Source organism: Pagrus major, chromosome 2, assembly GCF_040436345.1.
Source record: "Pagrus major chromosome 2, Pma_NU_1.0".
NCBI lineage: Eukaryota > Metazoa > Chordata > Actinopteri > Spariformes > Sparidae > Pagrus > Pagrus major.
This window is the reverse complement of record NC_133216.1, coordinates 6,351,166-6,367,936: the sequence shown is the minus strand read 5'-3', so window position 1 is coordinate 6,367,936 and position 16,771 is coordinate 6,351,166.

Here is a 16,771-nt window from a genome sequence, read left to right as displayed (position 1 = left end):
GTTCAAAGGAATCCAAGAGGAGTATTGGTAATGCATTATGTTCACTGGCTCACTCTGTTGCCAGACTTGCAGATTGTTATTCACAAGCTTGCTCCATTCTGCCTTTTTCTGCGCCTCAGCCAAGGAGATTCCTTCTCTTTTAATCACTTCTTTTTTATACTTGAAACCCTCATAGCCCCAGTCATCCATAAATAATGAGAGAGATTTCTGTTGGCGGTAGAGCCCTTCATCAAAACCCCAGCTGAACTTGTCAAAGCACCTTCATTTGTGTGATGTCTTGTAATTTTTTTAAGAGGAGGATTGATACTCATCTGTGGTCTTAGCTTGGAAGGCTTTGGTGCACCCTGACTGTGCATGTTGATGGCCTTCTTTATGAACTACAAAATTAGCAAAACTGCTTAATCAAGCTTAACTTGTATGGTAAAGCCAACAAAGGGATATGAGGTCACTTTTTTTTATTTTGCGTGTGTTTTATTTTTTAACTGGAATTTTTTTTCCAAGGAAGAAAGTGAAAACACAGAACAAATTTGCTCTCTGCTCCTTTTTATTTGACTGTGGTCAAACAACTTGATTATGAAAATAGTGAAGAGCCAACCCTGTAAGAAAATACTGTGGAATTAATGTCTGTATTTAACAACAAAAGGTATTTTACAGGAATGGTTTTGAATTACATTTTAGTTTTGTTTTATAAATAGCTATATGAATTAACAGTATAACAAATGTGAATTTAAAAAAAAATGTGAACTATTGTCCCTTTTATTGTTAATTGTTGTACTTGAACAATACTTAAGGGTGTTTCAACACATGGAATAAACTATGAAAGGTGGTTTAGTTAAATCAATTACTGTGTTTTTCATTAGACAGACTACGTTTTACTGATCTCAATTGCATATGAAAGGCAGTGTTTGTTTTTCAGTGAGCTTAAGTCAGTATTTCCTCGCCACAATGTCCAATCGATTAAAGCATGGGGTGAAGATATTTTTGAAAAGTGACACTATAAAGATGGTTAAAGAAAACAGTCTCATCAGTGTGATTCATACTACATTAACATATTGACTGCTGGGATGGATCGCATTGTGTTGTGGTTGAGATGAAAGATACAAATTGCCTTTGCCCTAAGGGCTTCCCGCAGGTCAGCAACGAAAGTGCTTTCATTCTCCAGAATAGGGCTCCACTTGGTCCCATGGCTGGCTGAAATGCATTAGACCTGCAGGTGTACTAGTTCCCGTTTACAGACTAAAGGTCGTCTATACACGGCAACCTTGGAAATAACCACACGTGGACACATTCTAGCTCCCATATGTCCGTTTCCTCCCCAGTGGAGACCGCAAAGGACAATTCTGCTCATTTGAAAATGTCATTATGTGAAAATTCAAGAGGAGTCAAGACTATTTTGGAAATTGTGACATTGATTTGACTCCTGGTACTTTTTGAACTATGCCAAGCCACTGCACACTCTTGACTTTCTTATCATTTTTCCATCAAAATATGAACTGTTTGTGTGTGTAGGGTTGGTGGGAGCATGATTGAGTGTCTCAATCTGTACAAACGTTAAAGGAAACAGTACACAGTTATTTTTTTCTGCTGTTGGTTGATTCAGTGATGTTTCGTTTCCAAAAAGAAAATATGTATGTTCAACATTATATGAATGAAGGATATTTGCATTGTGGAATATTGCACTGAGAACTGTTGCGTCATTAGACTGTATCTTTTTCTAAGGTTTTGGACTCATTTTGAGTTTTGGTTTGTTCTCAACACTGTGTTTTTAGCGCTTCTCTTTGACCATGTAAATATGAAGACATCAAAGTAAGCTGTAAATAAAATGCAAATGTAGATACCTCTTAGAGCTACATCAGTGACCCTGTGTAGTCTTAAGGTAGGAAAAAAAATAAAGGGAATATTTTGTGTTTATTTTTTGTGTTTTGTTCTATACGCTGTATATTACTCTGTAATACAAGAAAATATTTTCTGCTGAGACATCAAATAGATTCTCTTATATTCACTTTACTATCACACTAGATTTGTGTAGATTTTAAAGGTCCTATATAATGCTCATTTTAAGGTTCATACTTTTATTTTTGGTGTCAGCTAGAAAAAGTTAACATGCTGTCATGCAAAAACATTTATTTTCTTATATAATTCATAGCTGCAGCATGTCTATTCACCTTCTGTCTGAACGCTCGGTTTACTGCCTGTCTTTTTAAGGCCCCTCTGACAAAAAGCCAATTCTACTCTGATTGGTCCACTCTCACAGACCTGAGCAGCCACAGCCCGCTGGGTTTCCAGGTGTGACATCGCAACCCTACTGAAGTCCTGACAGCTCATTTGAAGGCCCAGTTTGAATATAGGCTGTGTGCATTTCTCTGTGCATTGAGCATGTTGATACTTTCCAAATACACTCAGGGGACTTGTAAGTATTTAAATTACTTGTACATGTCAGTTTCCACTGAAATTCATTTTGCATCCTGAGGCAGCTGCACTCAAGAAGTTTACACACAAATCAGACATACAGCATGTTTTACTGTTTCTGTTTCTCCAAATCTTCAGTCTAAATTACTCCCAACTCCTGCTCTGTTCTGCTCAGTGGTCATGGTCACCTCTCCAAACCTGCACCTGCTGCAGGTCTTTGTTTTATTCTGTCCATGTGTCAGCGTTTTCATTGGCCTGTTTGTGACTGGATAGCGTAATTGGCTACAAAATTGCATATGAAATGTTTAGCTATTAATTCAAATTGTACTCGGTCCTCAATTATGAAAAGTAACTAAGTAAGTTACATGGTGGAATGCATACCTAAGTACAAGTAAAATTACGGACTTGAGTAATTGAGTACCCAAAAACATGACTTAATTGCAGAAATTTGAGTAGGTGTAATTAGTCACTTCTACCCCTGCATATAGCACATATTCATAAAAGCACATCGAACAGTCATGACCATCAAACATATCACGTAATGTACATGAGTTCAATGTAAAGTATCACATTCAATGCAGTAGTTTTCCATCATGATGAGTCGATGTAAATAAGTTAAATCACTTAGTCTGATTAAATTATATTAATGCAGACGTAAGCATAAAGTTAATGTGTTGTTTTATTATTAGATATAAAGTTATGATTTGTTATATGAAAGTTATAGTGCACTTTTCAAGCATTTATTATTCAAATATAAATAAAAGTAATGCATTTCAAATTGGTTATTCTGTCTAATAATTAAATGTGACCCTTTACATTGAACGTATGAGATGGAAAATGTACATGTAATTTAAATACTTAAAGTCACTGTTTTAGTCAAATAACTGTTTAATGTATATATACAGCACCTACACCTGCTGTTTAATTGAAAAAAGAGCTCACTTTCTATGATATGGGACCTTTAATTTCTATATTAAACAGCTTAGAAATGACTGCATGTTTTACTGTTCATCTGCATCTCGAGTTTATAATACATACATTAATTCTCAACCTACAACACATTTCTTAAGACTTTAATGAGGGTAATTTGATGCAGTATGATAATGCAATATTGCACCATGTGTCTTTATTTAGTTAAACATGCATTACCACCTGTTTAGACCTTGAATCTATTAAATTCTCACATGGAGTGAACATGTGGCTTCATCAGCAGCACATAAAATACAGACTATAAATGAAAGCATCTCTGCAGTAAATGTATTTCACAGTCGTAAGACAAGAAGCCACAAGGGATGCTGTGCAAAACTTGACTATTAATTAACCTGTCAAAGTTGAGGAGCAATTCTTTGATGTTACAAAAGGCACCAGGAGACTGTGTTTTTAAACTTGATAACTTTGTTGAAACAAGTGGAGCTGAGGGGCTAATCCTGTTAGCAGGCGGGGTGGCTCGGGAGTTAGCTGCCAGTATGCGGTGGCGGCAAGGGAGCTTGGAACATTTACACTCACTGCAGGCAGAGCTGAGCTCAGTGCCCAGAAGAAAAGCATGCTGGCCTGTTTTACCTAAGCAGACAGCACTCTCATTTGTTCTTCTCCACTCTTCCATTAATGTGAGAGGAATAAACCGCTGATATCGCTGTGTGACGGACAAGCTTCATAGGCAACGATCACACCCTAATGTTTGCTTTAGCTAGTTTGACTACACAAGTTTTTTGCAAAGTAAATTTCAAATCTGTGGCTCTCGCCTTCCTGGAGACAGCCTGAGCCTCAAGCCCCGCATGACTTCTGTAAAGAGGATTTCTTTACAGGGAACAGAAAGTCCTGCTAGCAGAGAGCCTGTGCAGAATGAATTCTGGTGGAGAGAGGCAAAATGTCCTTTAGCCTGGAGGACTGTAGTCTTTTGGCAGAATCATAATAACAATAATTTCACCTCAGCCCCTGTTGCAGACAGGAAGCACTCATTTTATTTTTTGTGTGTTACTGATAATTAGAATCAGATATAATGTAATAAAGTACAAGCATTTAGTATACCTTTTGATCTATTTTGGGAACAATGGAGCATCGACATCCATTAACATGTGATAAAGCTAAATGTATGCAAGACAAAAATAAGGATCAGATGCAAATTATATGTTATTCATGGATAACAGTCAATCATATTTTGACACACTGTTAAATTGTCTTTTTTGCCATGAGAACAAACTGTTCTGTGATACTAAAGCACTGTACTCCATCAGCGAGTGGCTGAAAAAGCAAGGAGAGGGTAAGGAAAACAGTATGTGCCAGAAAATGTTCAAAGTAATGGCTTAGTCACTGGTATTGATGAACGACCTTATTAAAACCTCACAAATTTGCTGTTGTCATTTGTGCTGTGGGGTAGTGAAAATCTTTCTAATTGCACTTTTAATCGATTAAAGCAACACATCATGCTGGCTACAAATAATAAACGATGTTTTGAACCTAATGCAATTCATATAACACACAACCATTTAAAAATGGGTCCACAAAAATATTCAGGTCACATACATCAGACAAAATTAAAGAAAAAAATCATTTTCAACTCTTGTTTTTTTATGTTCTTCTTGTTCCCCTTGTTCATCTTTTCTTCTTTTTTTCAGACAGCTGGGTCTGCAGGAGTGGGTCTCAGAGTTCAGTTGGAGTTTGACAGCTACAGCATTTCTGGCGCACGCAGCCAAACTCTGAATTTGATTCCACATTCTCTTAACACCTACCATTACATTCAAATTTGACAAACCCCTTCCAGATATTAATGTGAGAGGAGAGAAGAAAATCCTGCTTTTAGCCTGATTTCACAACTACGACAGGCGGTGGAAGGTGAAACTTTTCTCTAAAGAACCATGCTTGAACTATTTCCCATTACCTGTGCTGAGTCTGATGCGGAGAGATATCTTCGCATTGCTTTCACACTCCATCTGTTTCCTCTCACTGATAATTTGAACACTCTGAGCCCGAGTGTTGGATAAACACTGGCAGAGGTATTTGCTGTTAAAATCAGCAAAAGGTTGATTCCTGCTGAGGCCCAGCCATCCGTTCCCTCAATGAATCCTGTATGTAGTCCGAAAATAACTGCTGAAATGAAACACCTGTTGTCTCTCGTTTTTCTCTGTCTGTCAGTCTCAGGCACTTTAATTACATGACAGTCAGCTGCATTTATATTCCTGAAGATCAAGTAGTAAAAAAGGACAACCTTGCTCCACTATTTTGCAGTTTCCAAGAATTCTCAGGCCCGATTCCAATACATCCCTTGTCCTTACCACTAAGCTCTACCCCTGCATTTAGCACATTCACAGTCGCACGCAGCACACTTCAAACTGAGGGTTATGAAACTCTCTGTCATTTCAATATATTTCAATCCTGTTCTTTATAACAAGCATAAAACATTCACTACTAGTTTGGTGATGTCTCGATAGTTTACTAAATAGCTGGCTAACGTTACATTGTTATTACTGATTTGTGCATGACAGTCCTGCATTCCGACATTAGTCATTGTGGAGTTGTGCGATGTCTGCTGACTTGTCATATGGTGATGTCCACAAAGAAACATTATGAAAAACAGTCATTATGTGAGTTTAAACAGGTTTAAAAGTGACTTCATCTTCAAACCAAATGTCCGTAACTTTGTTGTGTTCAGTTTCAGAATCTTGAAACAAGGTTTGCCAGCTAGCTATACTGAGGAACATAAGCTAAGAAATCTCTGATTATCAACTGAAAAGAAAAGAAACGTTGCTGCCACAAATTTAACCAAGTGTCTTGGGTTTGCCTAACTGGGACACAGAGAATTAATGCAAGTGCAATGAGCAGCAGCAAAGATGTATTCATTTCCTCTCCTACATGTCACAAACAACAACAACTCCTGCCTTACGGCAATTCTAAGGGGACGCACCACTTTATGTGCTCTCTGCTGGGGCAGCTTTTAAATCACGATTTTACAATGGTCAGGACTCAGTGCAGGATGATGACATCATTTATCTTTTAAAAACTTTTTTCAGCGTTGCACTCCATCCTTTGATGGCATATGATGCCAGAAATGTAACTTAAGTCCAGCAGCGAAGTTGTTGCACTTGGTTCCACTCCTCTAATATGAGTGCAGCCTGGCAGGGTAAGGGCACAGGTTACTAATGTTAACCTATAAGGCACCGCTTTCTAAGTAGCCAGGTAATGAAGCAGTGTTCTTTTTTATTGGAATGAAACTGTGAACAAATTGTGAGCATTAATACTTTCCCATCTCCATCAGATAAATGGTAAGTGGCCTGTGATAATACCAGGATTGCAAGAGAAATCACCACAGCTGAAGACAGCATATGGAAATGTCCAGTCACATCTGTTTACATAACATCAACCACTACTGATGACATATGAGGGGTGTCCCATTTCATAGAGGGGAGATATCAACCACTCCCCCTTGTAACTCTTTTCTGAGGGGCAAGGGGCACTTGATATTTAGGAGTAGGGGTAAAAATTGGAAATGGGATTGAGCCCAAGCCGGTCTGGCTGCACTTGTTCAAGTTTTCCCAACAGCCATGAAATAACTAGCTGTTATGATGGTCCACATCTGCTGTTTAGCCTGATAACACCATATGCCTGAATGCATAGGACAGCCTCAGACTCTGTCGTTAATCATTCAGGCCCACAGTCCCCTCTGTACCAGTTATGCAAATGGTGGACCAATCATAAAAGCTAATGGGGCAAGGAATGGTAAACCAACTGTCCATAGAGAAGAGAGGCTGAATTTTCCTCAAGGTTTAGGTCTCATTTGGATGCCCACCATGATGACAAAACACAGCAGCAACAGAAGCACTCAGTGAAGTGCAAGCTTCGGAAATGAACCTGAGGTGATGGAAAGTGTCATATTTCTGCGGGTCATGCAAAGGCCAGCGTTGCCTCTCATACAACTGACCTGCAAAGGGAAAATGGGAAATGTGCAGGACTAGCACCTTAAGCAGTACAATGCTGCATGCTCGTAATATGAGAGGCATTATTTTCCAAAAATGAGACTTGAGAGCTGTGTGTGTCAGAGCCCATTGTAGAGCAACATAACCTGATGGTTCTGACCTCAGTCCTGGCATTAGAGTGACTCATTACATGGCTCTCAGTGTTGAAATCATTTTCACTGAGATAAACATCACCAGGATAATCAATAATCTGTAAAATGGAGCCACTATCAAAGCTGTCCTCACAAAACCAGTCTGTAGTTTCTTTAAAAAAAGTTCACACAAAATTGAAAATTATTTCAATATTTACTCACCCCCATGCCGATGGAAAGTTGGTTGGAGTTTGTAGTCCACAAAACATTTCTGGAGCTTCACAGCAGAATATTCTTGCCACATTCTCCTAAACAACTGAAATAGATGGGGACTTGTATGAAAATGTAAAAAACAACCAACATAAACTATAAAATTGGCTCCATACAGCTTGTCTGGTGTAATCCAAGTTTCCCAAAGCCCCAAGATCCCAAATTGCTTTGAAAAGACGTTATTTACACCCTCAACATGTGGTCAAGCTTGTGCACCCATTTCCAATGAGGTTACATGCTAGCTTAGTGGCTACAGTGAAGATTTCAGCTTTAAAAAGGGTGTAATTAATGTCTTATCAAATATATTTGGGATCTTTGGGCTTCTGAAGATTTGTATTACAACAAACAAACTGTATGGAGCCACTGTACGTTAATCTTTTTTGTCTTTGTTTTTTTAGTCCCCATCTACTTCAGTTGTTTTCCTGTGAATCTCCAGAAATGTTTTGTGGACTACAAAACTTCACCCAATGTCAGATCAGCATGGGGGTGAGTAGATAATGAATGAATTTTCATTTTTGGGTGACAGTTTAAGGCTGTGACTACATAATTTGTTTTGTTTATTGCCTCTTTTGATCAAGTATTACAAAAATACATATTACAAAACAAACCAAAACTAAAACAACTTTTGTGCGATATGAATTCTTGTAACTCAGTTGTGTGTTTTCCATTATTTTCTCCTTGGTTACCTCAGCTTGGGCAACTGAGAAATATGACAATGTGTTTTCTATTCCCTCTCTGATCTCCATGGATTATGTCGGAATTGACACTGTAAGAAATTAATCCTGTCAGCACAAGGTGAAATTCTTTTCTTTGCTTTTTCAGAAATACATACTGTGAGCGTGTGCATGTGTGTGGTTGTTGTGCACTGGACTCCAGCAGGGTCTTGGTGGGTTTGGTGGACTCACTTCAGGCAGAAGCCGCAGCTGCAGCTGCCGTCTCCCATCACATTTCCCCTGACAGGTGTGAACAAAGGACCCAGAGAAATGTCACTGCAGCATTTTTAAGTCACTCGGACACCGCTTGCATTCAGGAATGAAACTGCCTTCGCACATTATGCAAATCATATTGACAGCATATCTAATGCTTTTATTAGGCTAATTATGCCTAAGGTCAAATCTGTCCGTAGCAAAAGATCAGTACCCATTCAGTGTCTGGAAGCGTTTGGGTTGATTGAAAGGTTAGCTAATGCTTAATTTCTTAGGACAGCTTATCATGTAGCACTTTATGTCCATGAAAAAATAGGTGTTATTGATTCTGTGTATGACATGAGCACCAGTGATGATCAGTCAGGGGCCGTCTTTTTGGTTTAGCACAACAGCAGTGATGAGTTGCAAAGATATAGAAAGAAGTGTGCTAAAAATTGTTTCATCAAATTTAGAAAACAAAATTTCCCCTCCACTCATTGTGACACGCAACGGGATGTTTTAAAACATCCACAGAACCTCTTTTCCATAATGTGTAAATGTGATTCAAGAGAGAAGACATTAATCACAGATGGAGGCAAAGAGGAACCATAAAGGTAAGCTTCATCCTCAGTGGATATACTCTGTTGTCACGGTTGAACACAACAGATGTATATTTAATAGGCTTGAGCTGCTGCATATTAAATATATATAAAGCAGTAGAAAAAGGTTGTGTGTTCTTTGAATTAGTCAGCTTTCTTTGGGTCCAAAGGTTAAATTGATGTAAGGATGATCAAACCCTCATCTGAAGCCTTTGATACTTTGTATATAAGTTATTTTTTTGGTCGAACGGGGGTTCATGTGTTGTTCATTGAAGATATAATATGTAACATTTCAGCATTAAAAAGTTGAAAAACGACCAGACCTGTGTTATATTTTTCTTTAGTTGTGTACCTATATTATCCAAAATGTAATACAAAATTTTATTCAAGATAACGGTGCGTTTTATTTGGTCGTCTTTTGTTATCACTTCTGGTAGAGAGTCAGTGAATTAAACTTTTAAACATTACCTCGTCAGTGAACATTTCTGTCCGAGTCATGTAGATGGATTATCATCAACAAAGAAGAGAACAACTCCCATGATTCAACGGCACTTACATCTTTTGTTTTGATTGACAGACCTGTTGCGGCACATTATATACTGTGCATTGAACCCTTACAAACCTTTGGTGAAGGAGTAGTTGAGATCAGCCTGGGTTGACCTGACTCAATTGCAACTTTTTACCTTTTAGATGTGTGACAGTAAATAATAATAATAATAATAATAAAAAGAATAAAATCAAACCCTAGCTGAATCTCAAACCTGCTAAATCTTAAGTTTTATCTGTCTTCATGGATAAATAATTATAATTCATGACAATGCTTAATTTGCTAGGTGACACTGACAGGATATGGTGATGAAAAACTGCATAATGTGTAAAAATGTTAATAGGTCATTTTTTCACCCAAGACAATGAGTAGAAGTGAGACAAAATCCCAAAAGTTCTGATTAACACAGGCATATTCTTCCATCTTCCATCCATCTTCTACCATCAGCACTTGGTAGACACAATATCTATCTTGTGTCTCACTGCTGTTTAACAACAGCTTTGTCAATCTTAGTGCCACTTTTGTGAACTGCAAGTCCTGTAGTGCAACTGCCCAAGGACAAGTTGTACTAACTCAAAATAGAATTCAATCAATTGAAAGAGTACATTAAATATGAGTGCACTTTTGGAGAAATAAGGTAGTGGTTAGATAACTACTCTCTATTTGATATTGTTTACCCCTTTCACAGCAACAATATAAATCCATGTGATTCCTTTGAATGATGCCCTATAGTATAGCGGACTTTGTTTCCTTTGTCCTCCTTTGAATCTGCTGCTGCTGACTGTATTTGTGTGTGTTTGTGTATGTGTATGTGTATGTGTGTGTGTGTGTGTGTGTGTGTGTGTGTGTGTGTGTGTGTGTGTGTGTGTGCGTGCGTGCGTGCGTGTGTGTGTTTTAGTTTGAAATACAAAGCCTGAGCTCACTCTGACAGAATTATTTTGGTTACGGAACCTTTGGGCCCATTACGAATACTATTATGTAGATCAGCCTTGAGGAATTTATTTCCACGTTGTGCATTTGGATTGTGACACGCCTGGCCTCTCATTTCATTTACCCATACAAATAAGCCTGCCAGTCCAAATGCTTTAAAGTCGCAGAGGAGAAATTTTTAGCACATTTCACTGGGAGACGTGTATTCTTTCATAATTTTTTTCCAATGACATTTTCTTCAAAAAAGAAAAGAACTGATAACATTGTTGCCCTGCACCCCCCCCCCCACCCCCACCCCCACCCCACCCCCCGACACCCAGCAGACACACGCTCACTGACACACACCACCACACCGCTAGCAAAGCATGAAAACACAATGAGTATTGCTGTCAGGGAAAAAATGTTTTTAACCTCAGGTTTTCATAGTCACTTCCTATTTGAAGAATCTTTTTGGAAAAGCTTGAACGCTGTCGCTGTGTGACATACTGAACATCATTTAGATTTGAAACAGGAAGACAGAGACAGACACACACAAAAACCCTTTTATTGGATGACTCTGACTTCTATGATCCCTCCTGGCTTATGTGGAGCTTTTATAGACTGTTGTTCTACATGTGCAAATTCATTGTTTATTGGCAAGAAACCTCAGACAAGTGCATGCGCGTGCAGTGGAGCAGAATTACATTATAATTCTGCTGCATACGCCTCAGCTTGCACTGTTACCCTCAATGTTACCTATACTGCACTTGCAAACATGAAAAACACTATATTTATCTTTCCAAGATGCTGCTGTATAATACTGCTGATTTTTGGCACCAGCTAAGACATGAAAAATAAATCAGTAGAAGCTCTCAGTTTTGATAAGTGATGTCCAGGTGCAGCAAAAACAGCTTTTATTGGGGCAGGGGGATGCTGTCAAAAATAATAATCTGCATAAATAATCTTACAAGGAAGGAAGACAGGATCTACCACAGCTGGTTCCATTTTTACTTCCCCTGGCTGATGAGCATTAACAATCTGACAGAAAGAAGGCAACCATATTGTGAAATCAATTAATAAGTAAACAAAAAAGTTGGCTTTTGAAAATACAATTTGCTCGTCAAAGAGATCAACCGGAAAACATTGTTTGCCAAACACCCAAGATGCCGGCTCTTTTCATCATGACATAATGTTTCAGGAGTTGTGCAGCTGCAGTGCCAACTCCCAAGTTACACGGCATGTGTTTTGTTTTATCAAATAATAAAAATATATTTCAGTCTCTCTGTTGCTGTACAACAGAGGTGCTTGAATGGGAATTGACTGCATGAATAAATCAGACAAAAATCAGATGCAGTTAGAGGACAGTGTTGTGCAGTAACAATGAAAATACTTTAAAAATAGTGTTGTTTTTTAAAAAAATATTCTCTTCTCCAGGTTGGTGTAATCACAAGATTCACACCTCTTTTGCACTGTATGAGTGAAAAGACTCCTTAATTTTGAGGGATAGTTCAGGCAGGTCTAATTGTTCTATAATTAACTCAACAGCGTATGGGTGCAGGCCTTTGTTTGCATAAACACACTGAAAAATAGAAAATACTTTGGTTGAATACCCACATCTTCAGTCTGATGCAGTGAGTGAGTGTAACTCGAAAGCCCACACGGAAACCCAAGACATTACCATTCATTGTTTGGCTAATTAGAGGGTAGTTGGTGTGTCTGGATAAACTAAAGTAATTAGTCATAGATTTATGGTTGGACGTCTGCTGAGACAGCAGTTGTTAACTTCTACTGAAGGGGATTATTGCCTTTGTAAGGAAGTGAGGGGAGTGGAGACTTCTTTCTAATGTGATCTAATAAAATAATGTCAGATATCTCCAGAGCAGGACAGGAGGACACAACAAGGACAGACGGATGCACTCCAGTGTGGGAAGTGTTTTAACAGCAGTCGAACGGTATCAAACTTTTCAACCGCCCTTGACAAAGACGCTGAACTGCCCCAGGGGTAACACACCAGTTACTTCAGCACTCTGACCTTAGTGATTAAAAGTACATGTCTAGGATATTCTTGCCTACAGAGGAGTTGATGTCAAAGTTATTTTTGTTGTACTGCAATAAAGTTTTGAAACCAGTTGTCATTCACTTATCATCTGATCGTTCCTGCTTCAACAGGGGAGGTGGATGAAATAAATCAGCAGCGGGAAGGACACATTAATCAGAGGTGGCAAAAGTACACACATTTTTCACACAAGAAGAAGTACAGAAACTTGTGTTAAAACAAGATTGTGGTAAAAGTACTGATTCAGCTTCTTTACTAAAGTAAAAGTAAGAAATTACAGGCTGTTTTCTACCAGCTACTTCTGTGCAAAGCTGACCGAACCGAGTCTTTGTCACTACATGTCTCCCCTTTTTCGAGTCTCAATCTCTGTCTGTTTCCATCTTGTTAAGTCTTTACATCGTCAGATGTGCAACAACACAGAACAAAAATAATTGATAATTCCCCTCCAATTAATTAAAATTAAATTAATAAGCCCGTTTTTAAATTGTAAGGAGCAGAATATGTTTGTTAAAATGACATTAACATTAATGATGGAGGAATGCTTCCACACAAATGAATAGAATGAACAACTTTCACTGTTAATTACAAAATGACAGATAATATTTGATGTGACAGTAATAGAAATAGAAAAGAGTTTTTTGTTGGAAGAATAGACTTTTTCCACAGCAGCCATTTTGACATAAAGGTGAACACAGGTACTAATACATTAATGAAGGTTCTGTTGAGCCTTAATTAATGTGTTTACCTGTTATTTCCTGTCAAAATGGCTGCAGTAAAAAGGCTCAATGTCTTGTCAATTTGGCCTGTAGTTTCATAAATATAGTCTATTACTGCAGAGAAAGAGACAGCCAGACATGCAAGCAAACACACTTACAGGTAGATGGATACAAATAAAAATGCATAACCTCTCTGGAGGAGATAATAACTGCATGGTGCAGCTAAGGTAAAATCTGTAACTTCACAGCAGTTTGCAGCAACGTTAGGCAGCTAAAAATGTCCTAAAAGAGTTGTAAAATCTTCAGGTGAAGCTACAGATCATAAAAATCTAACAGCAGGCACTTCCTTTTCAAAACCTGACTGAAAATATGTGACATGAGGAAATGTTGATGAGAAAATTATCAAGTGGCTGTTCTATACAGGAAAAGCCCACATAGGTGAGGTAGGGAAAAACATCCACATTCATCTGGGGTGACCTAGATACAACTAGAATTACTGCATCACAGTTCAGAGTTAACATTTAGGATGGTTTGTGCAAATTATCCTGTAAACGAGGATGAGGGTGCTCTATCCTTATTGGAGGTTAAATTAAAGAACCTGGGGAATATGAAGCAGAGCCCACACCGTATCCTCTTAAAGTCGGCTCTGACAAGTGATGCTGCTGTAAAGAGCAAAGTGTGGATTAGAATGAATTGTTTCATTTGACTGTGGCCTCTGTGTGTGTGTGTGTGTGTGTGTGTGTGTGTGTGTGTGTGTGTGTGTGTGTGTGTGTGTGTGTGTGTGTGTGTGTGTGTGTGTGTGTGTGAGTGTGTGGATGAGAATAACACTCTGTGATGAGGTACAATATTTTGATATTATCTCTGCTTTTCTATTCTTCATTATCTATTCTTAGCCATCTCAGGAGAGTCTTGTCTTTGACTACCTCCAGCAGAAGAAAAGAAAGGTTTCAGGTGGTAAACTGTTGTGGCACTTTAAGGTTGAATCTGTGATATCATTGGCACATGACCGAATCTGTGTTCTTCTTTGTTTGGATCTGAAGTTGTGATCACTTAAATCATAACATACAGTATGTTAACCTGATCACCAGCCTCTGTGAGTCACTGCAACAATATCTCATAGAAAGCTTTGCTGTAACTCATACAAAAAGAAAGTGGGGACACACTGCAGTGTGAGAACAATAGTGTAATCGACTATATTGTTCTACTTCACCAAGCTTCAACCAGAGAGTGAATTATACGGAGGCTTGAGTGCAGAGCGAAGATTCCACTCAGCTACACAGGAACTTCTCGAGTTTGACTCAGAATTAGCAAAAGCAATTTCAGAAATGCAAGAGCTTTTTTCAGAAAATACCTCAACAGCAGACTTTATAGAGCAGCATACTCACTTTGAAGAAATGTAGTTGTGAGCCAAGAAATAACATAAGAAGTGGTAGCAACTGAACAGGATCAGATCAGGATTTGTCGTCTCACTGCAACCCAATCGTCAAAATACAATTTGGCAGTGTGTGTTTCTGCAAACCACAGATAGGTTGAAATTTTATATTTCTTTATGTTGCGACCATTTCTTTATGTTTCTTTAAGTTAAATTTTCATGGTGTAAGCTTATGATCTTGTTAGCTTGGCTCAGAAACTATTTGGTTAGGGCTAAGAAAAGATCATGTTTTGGCTTAAAATAAATGTTCTGGTCACCAAAAATCGGCTGGAATTTGTCCTGAGATCTCCTTGAAAAATAGCCTATGACAAATGTGAACGAATCAGTTTGCAGAACTGGCAACATTTTTTCCTGGCAACTGGGCTGCTTGCTCTTAAAATTTAATTTTCAGAGAAAATTTACACTTTCAGCAGTGAATGTGAAAACAGCCTTTCAGTGTCAAAGTCTGCACTTATATAATTTTACAGAGTGAGACTCAAACATTTGAGGACAAGAAAAAATAAACGTATTTTTGTCTGATGTAGGAGAGGTAACATCAAACCTGGTATCAAGCAGTCCTCATTTTCATTTTTGATTGACTATTTTTGCAATTCTACAGTGTCCTCTGGTAGTTTCAGTGCACTAATTAGGGTTGCATTATTTTCATTATTGATTAATCATCCATTAATTTTATAATTAATAAATTAATTAATTAATTGACCTCTAACATGCTAATAATAAAATTCACAGAGCCTAATGTGATAATTGCTAGTTTTGTCTCACCGACATAGATTTGAGAATATAATATTTATTACATTTCTGTTGATTGGCTATTTAATTAATCAAATGATCACTGCAGCTCAATCACAGATGATTGTATGGAACTGATTACCCTGTGATGGCTCAACGTCATTACTTCCAAACAGTGCATCTTGAGCACTGTTAATGGTTATTTTCTCTGAACTGCTGACTTCTGAAGCTGCTCAATTAAGTATAAACGGTCACACACAGTATTCTGTTCGTAACTGGAGAGAGTTGTAGGTGAAGCGGTGCAGCAGTCCAAATTTCTTTCAGTAAGGGTTGTTAGTTCCTTTTGATTTGTGTTTGGCCGCCTGTCACCCAAACCCATTCCCTGAAATCACATCACTATAATGGTCTAATCAGCACTTAACGAGCCATGTTACATAAAATCAATGCACCCTTCCATTTGAGAATGCAGAATATTTGGAGGAGCTGATGAAGGCTTGTGGAACGGGCAGAAGATGCTGTCGATATATGCTGCAGTTGTTGGACAGGCAGTACCTGCAGAGAGCAGAGGATGCACTTGCCCTCTGAGTTCAGTGATCCTCCTGAGATCCAAGCTTTTACAGCAAAATCCTTTGTTTTGCTGACTAATCGTGTATTGATTTTAACAAGTTGTTAAGCCCAAATAAGGTTGTCAGGCCACTGCCAAACAACTCCTCTACCTGTAGAGGCTCCAGGAACAGAGAGCTATGTATCTCCCATTAGGGCTACCATTTGACTTCTCCTCTTGATTTATTATATGGGGAGTGTAAACAGGATAACACTTTACTTTGGGGTGTTTTTCTTAGCTGTGCCACAATTTTATACAGACAGCAGAGCAGACTGTTTTCAACTTGTTTCATGCATACATTGCCTTGTGGTTTGTGTGGGAAGATGTGTGTCTGTGGAAATATAAATACATGCGACACGCTGTCACTCCCATGTGCAAGTAGTCACAGAATGTTTCAAGCCTGCAAGAAAAGGGGGGGGAAATTACAAATCAAGTTATAGCGACACACAGGGGGGTACCTCAACTGTGCTGTTCCTACTGATGCGTAGAAAACAGTTCCTCGATGCAACCTGAATTCACTGTTGGGCTGGACTATCTGCTGCCAATGAAAGCCA